Source organism: Opisthocomus hoazin, chromosome 29 (genome assembly GCF_030867145.1).
Source record: "Opisthocomus hoazin isolate bOpiHoa1 chromosome 29, bOpiHoa1.hap1, whole genome shotgun sequence".
NCBI classification, from domain to species: Eukaryota; Metazoa; Chordata; class Aves; order Opisthocomiformes; family Opisthocomidae; genus Opisthocomus; species Opisthocomus hoazin.
Genome location: NC_134442.1, coordinates 3782812 through 3792979, shown reverse-complemented (window position 1 = coordinate 3792979; position 10168 = coordinate 3782812).

Below are 10168 nucleotides of genomic sequence, written 5' to 3'. Positions count from 1 at the left end.
ATTTGTGTGCACTGGGAAGTGTTGCGGAGGAAGAACCGGACTCGACACGATGATCAATGTGATCACGTACAAGCCGTTTATTAGCGTCAGATAGCTCACTTTTATACTCCCCACTACATACGCGGCGATTCCCCATTGGTGATAATCAATTTAACTCACATAGTAACTCGATTATGATTGGTGTGCGTCACTAGCTCACGCGCAGTGCTCGTGGCCTTCTTGCAGGCGGCAAGTTCCTCTTCGGCATCTGGGAGTTGTTTGTCTCTGCATTCTTACTTCCTCATTCCAACCGCAGTTTGTCCTCTGGATGCTCTTGCGGCCTTATGCTAAGGCTCTGCGGCCTTAGGCTAAGGCTTCATGGCCTTCTAGAGAAATGCTGGATTGCTCACATGTCCCCAGTCCTTTAATGCTTCTTCCTCCACAGGGAGGAGAGCGGGCAGCACAGAGCAGGCCTTTGATGCTGAGGCTGCCTTTGGAGCAGCAGGCATTGCCCCAGAAGGAAATGATCATGGTCCAGTGCAGCCTGCGCTGGTTCCTGTTGATCCTGCTCCTCAAGCCTTTTTTCCCCTGAGGAACTGCAGGAGCTCCTTCAGAAGAGTAAAGAATTCCACCAGCTTCTGGCGTGGAAATGGACAGGAGCTAATGCTGCCCGACTGTGTTGGTGCTGGTGTTGGCCTTGGCCTCTGAGAGGGGCTTGAGGTGGAGAGAAAATGACTCCATGGCTGTGCTGTTGGACTATCTGTTCTTGCTGAGCGCAGTCCCATCTGTAGCAGGATCCAGTCGTAGAAGTGCTGCGTGGAGGTGTAGACTCCAGGCTGGTTTGGTCTGGCACAGCCTCTCCCCCAGCTGGTCACTCCAACAAGCCAGAAGTAGTCGTAGGTGTTATCTTTGCAGACCAGAGGACCACCGCTGTCACCCTGCAGCGGAGGAGAGAGGGTTAAGGTGGTGTGGGGTGGCCCCGGTCAGCACTCTGGCTGGCTCCTTCTCTCCCGCAGCAGCTGCCAGAGCTGTCCTGACTGCACACAAAGGCTCTGCTCAGGTGCTGGAGCCTACAGAAGCTTGTCTGGCAGGGGGTGGTGGGCCGGTCAGGCAGGGCTCTCTCTCTGTCCTCTTTGCACAGTGATCCTGGATGTGTGGAAGGGGGATGTTGCAGGACTGGGCTCTGGAGCTGTGGGCTGCCCAGAGCACTAGATGGGCTTTGTGGGCAGAGAGCCAGGCCTCTGGGACAAGGGCGGCCCTGGGCAAGGACCTGCATCTGGGCAAGGGGAGGTGAACCCCAAGAGTGGAGGGGACCCAGCAGTGGCAGGCTGACTTGCCAGGCAAAGCACGCGCTGGGGCAGGTTTGGGCGGTTGCCACAGCGCTGCCTGTGCTGTTGGGGGTGGACTTGTAGCACGCTCCTACCTGGCAGGTGTCGATGCCGCCCTGCGGATAGCCAGCACACAAGTTGTGGCTGTGGATGGCCCCTCCGTACCAGCGGCTGCTGTTGCAGAGCTTGATATCGATGAGGCGGACCTTGGCCTCCTGCAGGACATAACTTGGTCCCCCAGCTGTCAGCACAGAAAGGAGTTAACAGCCAGCAGCTCGCTGCCAGTTCTCCTCTCCTCCCCCCCACCCCCCCGGTGTCTGGCTGAAGCCCTGCCCTAGGGCTGGGCTTTGCGTCTCCAGAGGCACTGTGCCGCTGCTGTCTCCCTTCTGTCTTGCTTGGGGTAATGGGCCAGGCCCACCTCTCCATCGGCATGCACCCCGCAGCCCGACTCTGGCTTTCGCCTCTGCTGTCAGGAAGCCCACCCCGCCTCCCCAGTGTGCCCAGCCTGCGCTCAGGACACCACTCCCTTTTGGGAACTCACCTCTTGCAGTCGTGGAACCCCAGCCACTGACGTAGCAGCTTCTCAGCTGCGACACTCTCAGCCAGGCGTCGGGCACACAGGCAAGCTGCACGTAGTAGCCGCACAGGACAGGCTGGTCCAATTCCAGCAAGGCAATGTCGTTCCTCTGCGTGATGTTGTTGTAGTGCTCGTGAACCAGTAGCCGCTTAATAGTGCGCACTTGGGTCTCAGGGCCCAGCTGAGTCAAGTGGCTGGCCCCGATCACCACGTGCCACATGGTGATGTGCCTGCAAGGCAGGTGGAGAGAGGGGTCAGAGGGAGCGCAGCCACGTGCTGCAAGCAGCCCAGCAGTTGCCTGCCTTCTGCTGCACAGGGCAGAGAGGAAGGCAGCGCTACGGAGGGTGCGACTGCCCTAGCACGCCTTGGGCACAAGGAGTGTCGGGCGGGAGGCTGCTAGGAAGCCGTGGCGTGAGCCCAGCCCTCTCGCGAGCAGTCTCTCAGCTGGGCTTGGCAGTGCCCAGGCACTGGGCGTGCTGCAAGGAAGCGGGATGGCGCTAGCACGTGCTGCTGTGGAGCGGGCACGTGCTAGTGCTGTGGGGCTGTTCCCTGGTCCTCCTTACCCGGGCGTGATGAAGCAGTGGGCTGCTGTCAGCACCCACTGTGGGCTGATGAGCGACCCTCCGCAGACATGCGCTATGCCTCCTATGATGGGCTTCTGGATGCTGACGATCCAGGGCCAGGCCCCTAGCTGGGCATCGGTGCCACCCACGACGCGTGACATGCCGTAGTAAGAATCCATGGGCCGGTGCCCGCAGGTCCCTCTGTAAGCAGAAACTGATGAATGTCCTGCTCGGTGGCTTGCTGCTGTTGAGGCTGCAGGTCAGCCCTCTTCCCCCCCACCAGGCGCTGCATGGACAGCAGGACCGCGGAACCCTGTGGGGCATGCGTCCATCTACCCCTGTTTGTGCTTGAGCCCCGTAGGCGAGTTGTGCCAGCGGCCTGGCTGCTGGCAAGGAACTGAGGCTCCCACATGGCGTTTGGGAAGCTTTGGTGTGGCCAGGGGGAAAAGCGAGCACCCGCCAGTGAAGCCCACAAGGGCTGCCCCAGCTCCCTCCCAGAGCCTCGGGCCACTTACCCACAGTTGTCCCACATGCCGTACGCCGGCCAGCACACGGCCAGCAGGACCAGGACGGGGAGAAAATTCATGGCTGCCAGCGGCACGTGGCAGCTGCAAGAAGCGAGAGCTGGTGGCCAGCAGTGCAGCAGCCGACGTAGTGCCTGCAGCAGTCCCGCTGCCCAGGGAACCCTTGGCCCCGTGGCTGATGTCACAGAGTGGCTGGTTCCGGGTGCTGGGCACGGTGGATTCTAGGGGGGGGCGGGCAACATGGAGGGTTCCGAGCAGGAGGGGAGGCAGAAGCTGGGCTCGGACACCCCCAGCAGACCCCCGCTGAATGCTCTGCTTGCGGGACGAGGCTCTGCAGACCTCGTGGCAGGCAGCAGCGCCTGCCTCCCAGTGCTGCCTGCTAACAGCTAGCCGGGAAAACCAAGTGTGGCACCATAGCCTCTTTGGGAAGTTCACTGCCACCCCGCTCTGCGCAGCCGCTTGCCACCAGGTCCTTCCCAAAGAAACTGACACCGCAGAACGGAACTACTACAGGCAGTAGGCACCTGGTTGGGGGCTGAAGAGCCAATCTGCTTACAGCCGCGGCAGGCAAGCAGGGATGTGCAAGCCAAATCAACCAAGTATAGCCAAGCACTGCCATCCTGTCCTGCACAAAGCACAGCGAAACACAGATGGAGCACGCTCCACGCTGGCTCTGTCTGCCACCGCAACGCCCTCTGACAGGCTCCGTGTCCTTGCTGTCTACCAGCTACATTGCTCTTCTGGGCCAACACTGGTGCGGGCAGTCGCACTGCCTGCTATGCGTGGCCACAGACGTGCAATTGGAAGCAGCATGGCTTCATAGGCACTAGAAGACGTCCCCAAACAAACCGCACTCCACGCTGCTTTGGTTTTCAAAAATTGACCTGAAGGTGGTGCCCGATATCTGCTTAGAGCAGGCAGAAGGTGGCCTTGGAGAACGTCACTTGTCTTCTGTGGATACTCTGTGATGCCAGCAGCAGATTTTTGCAGGTGGTTAAGAGGGAATGGTGTGAGAGGTGGGCACACTTCAGCAATATGTGAAGGAAGAGCTGGGGTCATTCTGGGGAGAGCACTCTGGCAGAGACAGCTTTGCTTGTTTGGCTGAGCCCTGTCCCTAATCACCACAGCCCCCAAACAGGTAGTGCAGAGGGGACGTGCCTAGGTGGGAAGCAGCTCGGGGTATGCGTGGTCAAGCACCTCCAAGTCCTTCCTGACTCCAGCAGGTGGAGATGTGGCCGGTGGTTGGCAGGCCTGGTCCTCTTGTAAGGTCTGTGAATGCTGGGGCTGATCAGTCAGGTAGGCTGCAGCCACATGCCACCCACGGGACTGAAAAGGTCTCTGTCCTCTTGCTCGAGAGCTAGGCCAGCTTCAGGTTCGCTAGTGCACTGCGCACGCACACAGCGCTCCCACCAGGAGCTGGCCCGAGACACTCGGTCTTTCCAACTGCGGGGTCCCTATGACCTGTGTTCCCTTCTGCCATCGCCAGCAGCCAGGCCGCTAGACCCACCCCTCTAGCAGGTACAGAGCGGGGCCACACAGAAAAGGATGTGGAATGGCTCTCAAGAAGAAGGTCGGACAGGCTGTGGGGAGTAGGGACAGGGTTCAGCCAAACAAGCTAAGCAACCGGCACTTTGCTTATGCTCAAGGACGAGTTTCTTGAGCCCCCCTTCTCTCCATTTTCCACACTTATTCATCCCCCTCGACTTCCTTGGCTCCTCACTTTCTCTGCCCTTGTCTCCTCCCAATCAAGGGACCTAGCCCCGCCTACTAGTCCCCCTTGCTCCCAGGTCTGTCACATCTGGGAACAGATTAGGTCTTTCAGGGGCTGTTAGCTAGGTCATCTTGGCCTTGCGTGGCATTACTGCAGTGGTTTCCTGGCTACAGCTGTCCCTGCCAGAGTCCTCTCCCCAGAATGACCCCGGCTCTTCCTTCAGATATTGCTGAAGTCTGGCCACCTCTCACACCATTCCCCCTTAACTTCTGGTGACATCTGGCTCTTCCTCATGGCACTGTAACTCCTGCCAGCTTTCTTTCATCTTTCCATTTAGCAAAGGCTTCAACCAGGTCCTAATCATCATCCCCAGAGTTGTCTGCATGTCGCATCATTATTTTGCATCCTCTTGCTAGCCTCAATGTGCCAGTCTTCTTCATGCCATGGTGGCTCTGAGCACGCTCCTGTCTGACCAGCCATGGTGTCAGCCCTGCTGAGCGACTCTTGCCCTTTGTGCCCTCCTTGACTGCCTGCAGCCCCATTTTGCCGGGCGTGGAAATCCTTGCCTTGCGCACGAGAGTGAATTGGACTCAGGCACGGTTAACTGTGAAACCTGGCAACTTTATTCCAAGAACTAAGTCAGCTTCAGCATTTGTGTGCACTGGGAAGTGTTGCGGAGGAAGAACCGGACTCGACACGATGATCAATGTGATCACGTACAAGCCGTTTATTAGCCTCAGATAGCTCACTTTTATATTCCCCACTACATACGCGGCGATTCCCCATTGGTGATAATCAATTTAACTCACATAGTAACTCGATTATGATTGGTGTGCGTCACTAGCTCACGCGCAGTGCTCGTGGCCTTCTTGCAGGCGGCAAGTTCCTCTTCGGCATCTGGGAGTTGTTTGTCTCTGCATTCTTACTTCCTCATTCCAACCGCAGTTTGTCCTCTGGATGCCCTTGCGGCCTTATGCTAAGGCTCTGCGGCCTTAGGCTAAGGCTTCATGGCCTTCTAGAGAAATGCTGGATTGCTCACATGTCCCCAGTCCTTTAATGCTTCATCCTCCACACGGAGGAGAGCGGGCAGCACAGAGCAGGCCTTTGATGCCGAGGCTGCCTTTGGAGCAGCAGGCATTGCCCCAGAAGGAAATCATCATGGTCCAGTGCAGCCTGCGCTGGTTCCTGTTGATCCTGCTCCTCAAGCCTTTTTTCCCCTGAGGAACTGCAGGAGCTCCTTCAGAAGAGTAAAGAATTCCACCAGCTTCTGGCGTGGAAATGGACAGGAGCTAATGCTGCCCGACTGTGTTGGTGCTGGTGTTGGCCTTGGCCTCTGAGAGGGGCTTGAGGTGGAGAGAAAATGACTCCATGGCTGTGCTGTTGGACTATCTGTTCTTGCTGAGCGCAGTCCCATCTGTAGCAGGATCCAGTCGTAGAAGTGCTGCGTGGAGGTGTAGACTCCAGGCTGGTTTGGTCTGGCACAGCCTCTCCCCCAGCTGGTCACTCCAACAAGCCAGAAGTAGTCGTTGGTGTTATCTTTGCAGACCAGAGGACCACCGCTGTCACCCTGCAGCAGAGGAGAGAGGGTTAAGGTGGTGTTGGGTGGCCCCGGTCAGCACTCTGGCTGGCTCCTTCTCTCCCGCAGCAGCTGCCAGAGCTGTCCTGACTGCACACAAAGGCTCTGCTCAGGTGCTGGAGCCTACAGAAGCTTGTCTGGCAGGGGGTGGTGGGCCAGTCAGGCAGGGCTCTCTCTCTGTCCTCTTTGCACAGTGATCCTGGATGTGTGGAAGGGGGATGTTGCAGGACTGGGCTCTGGAGCTGTGGGCTGCCCAGAGCACTAGATGGGCTTTGTGGGCAGAGAGCCAGGCCTCTGGGACAAGGGCGGCCCTGGGCAAGGACCTGCATCTGGGCAAGGGGAGGTGAACCCCAAGAGTGGAGGGGACCCAGCAGTGGCAGGCTGACTTGCCAGGCAAAGCACGCGCTGGGGCAGGTTTGGGCGGTTGCCACAGGGCTGCCTGTGCTGTTGGGGGTGGACTTGTAGCACGCTCCTACCTGGCAGGTGTCGATGCCGCCCTGCGGATAGCCAGCACACAAGTTGTGGCTGTGGATGGCCCCTCCGTACCAGCGGCTGCTGTTGCAGAGCTTGATATCGATGAGGCGGACCTTGGCCTCCTGCAGGACATAACTTGGTCCCCCAGCTGTCAGCACAGAAAGGAGTTAACAGCCAGCAGCTCGCTGCCAGTTCTCCTCTCCTCTCCCCCACCCCCCCGGCGTCTGGCTGAAGCCCTGCCCTAGGGCTGGGCTTTGCGTCTCCAGAGGCACTGTGCCGCTGCTGTCTCCCTTCTGTCTTGCTTGGGGTAATGGGCCAGGCCCACCTCTCCATCGGCATGCACCCCGCAGCCCGACTCTGGCTTTCGCCTTTGCTGCCAGGAAGCCCACCCCGCCTCCCCAGTGTGCCCAGCCTGCGCTCAGGACACCACTCCCTTTTGGGAACTCACCTCTTGCAGTCGTGGAACCCCAGCCACTGACGTAGCAGCTTCTCAGCTGCGACACTCTCAGCCAGGCGTCGGGCACACAGGCAAGCTGCACGTAGTAGCCGCACAGGACAGGCTGGTCCAATTCCAGCAAGGCAATGTCGTTCCTCTGCGTGATGTTGTAGTAGTGCTCGTGAACCAGTAGCCGCTTAATAGTGCGCACTTGGGTCTCAGGGCCCAGCTGAGTCAAGTGGCTGGCCCCGATCACCACGTGCCACATGGTGATGTGCCTGCAAGGCAGGTGGAGAGAGGGGTCAGAGGGAGCGCAGCCCCGTGCTGCAAGCAGCCCAGCAGTTGCCTGCCTTCTGCTGCACAGGGCAGAGAGGAAGGCAGCGCTACGGAGGGTGCGACTGCCTTAGCACGCCTTGGGCACAAGGAGTGTCGGGCGGGAGGCTGCTAGGAAGCCGTGGCGTGAGCCCAGCCCTCTCGCGAGCAGGCTCTCAGCTGGGCTTGGCAGTGCCCAGGCACTGGGCGTGCTGCAAGGGAGCGGGATGGGATCTGAGGTACAGAAATGACCACAGTGCCGCATGCAAATACAAGCCTAATTTCATGCACAGTGATGTTATCATGTCATAAGTCGATATCATACAGTACAATAAAATCGTCTGCCTGACTTTTTCCCCAAGGTAATAAACAGCACGGCAACGAACACATAAAGCAAATATGGGTTTAAATACCAGAGACATTTGATCAAAGTCATAAACATTTTTACCGGCGACTATTTAACTGACACAGAAAAATGCGTATAATATAATTTAACAAAATCTAAGAAAACTGTTTTAACTCCCGCTTCTCAGCCCTGCTGTTATTTCCGCGCCACACTTGGGTGCCATATTTACTGTTCTTGTTTGGCTGAAGCCGGCAACAAAAGCGCCATGTGGCCACCCTTCCCCCCCGCCGGGGTGCGGAGGAAATGGAAAGAAACAGGCAGAAAACTGGTGGGTGGGGATAAGGGCAGTTTAACAGAACAGCAAACAGAGGGAACAGCAACAACAACGTTACAGATGAGGAGAAAAGCACAAGACAAACCGCCCAACCCAGAGAGTCGTTCTCCTGGACCGGACCAGTGCCCGCGCTCCCGAGCCGCGAGTGAGTTCCCGCACCCAGCTGCCCCCCACTGGAACCCAGCATGGTGGCACATGCTATGGAATACCCTGTTCTGTTTGGTCAGGTGGGGTCAGCACCCCCAGCTGTGCCCCTTCCTGGAGTCCGGTGAAAATTCACCCTGTCCTGGCCAAACCCAGGACACTCTGGAACAAAACTCATCTTCTGTCCTAGCACATGCGCACTGTGTGATGCGTCTACCCAGCATGCTTTCTCTTTCTGTTGTAGTTTGCCTTGTGCATCAAAGCTACGGCTTCTTTCTCTTGCAGGTCAAGGTCCAGAATATGGGGCCAGTGGTAAGGATGCCCTGAGTAGGATCCAAAGGCTGATGGCAGAAGGTGGCATGACTGCTGTGGTCCAGCAGGAGCAGAGTACCACCATGGCGTCCATGGGCGGCTTTGGCAACAAAATCATTGTGAGCCACCCGATCCACCGCAGCTCTCAGACTGGTGCAGAGTCTGCCTTCGTTCAGGGCACCGCAGTCCAGCTCACAGCAGCTGGCAGCCGAGCTGGAGGGACGGATCCTGTCGGAGTCTATGCAGCTGTCAGAGCATGGCCTGAGCCCGCGGACAGCCCCTGGTGGGAGTGAAGGACAAAGCGCTGGGGATCTGGACATGCTGGAGCAGGCCCAGTCCTCCATGGACACTGAGGGACCAACTGAGTATGGTGACCTAACTAATAATAACCATCTTCCTGACAGTACCAACTTCTACAGGAATGAGAGCACCAGTGGGGAGTGGCGGAAGAGGGAGAGACTGAGCCGTGTGTTGGTGCTACCCTTGTACTGCTCAGCAGAGACCTGTACCTCACAGCTGGCCAGGAGCTGGAAGAGTAGGGACGTGTGGCTCTGACAGGATGCTGGCGGTTCAGAGGGCTCCTTGATCCTGGGTGAGTGGGAAGGGACAAGGACTGCAAGGGAAGCCATGGGGAAGAAAGCATACTTCACTTGCAACATTCCCACTGCCAAAGCGTTGGCAGGAATATGAACCATACTGGCTGCACATCATGCAGATTTTGAAGCCCCATGGGATCCCCTGAGCTCAGCCCTAACCCTGCAGTTCGGTCAGTGTCATCCTTTGTAAAGCTGGTTTCCTTTCCTCTTTCCTGCCCTTATATGCCTGGGGGCTGGTGAGTAGAGTGAAGAAGACCTGCAGCATCCTTCTGGAGACAGGCAGTCTTACTGGGCAAACCTGGGCGTGGTGCTCCAGCTCCATCGCTGGAGTGGAGGAGTCTTCAGGCCATAGCCCCGCTCCATGGCACACCACTGCTTGCCCTTCGGAGCATGCTATTCTGAGACCTGTTCTGCCCGCACTGTGGTCTTTTTTGGGAAGAACGGGGCTTTGGCAAAAGCTGCATGGCTCAGGATCTGCTGCTCAGTTGGGGATCTTTCCTTTTTAGAGAGTTAGTTTAGCACTTGGTGGGAACCTAAGCAGAGCTTCTGTACAGAGGGGTAGAGGGACAGCGGCTGCTGCTCTCTAGTCAGGATGCAGTTCGTGCAAGGATGTTCTAAGCTGTGCCAGTATTAACGTGAATGAGCCGTCCCAGTGGCGTGGTGCCAGGACTGAGCTGCACCTCCTTGGCAGGGGGCAGGAAACGTCTTTCAGCTCCAGGCCAGGCTGTGAGGTATGGGTCTGTGATGTAAGGTGTTGCATGTGAAAGCTTGACCTTGTACAGGTAGTTTCTAGTGGAGATATCAAGGCTCTGGCATTTTGGTTTTAGTCTCAAATGTGATTTTCCTTTTCGTTTGTAACTCTCCATCCCTAGCAGGCTTGTGGAGGAAGGACAGAGAGAGCGTGAGTGCTAATGAGGGAAACACCAAAGATCAATGTCATTAAAATATGACAAACC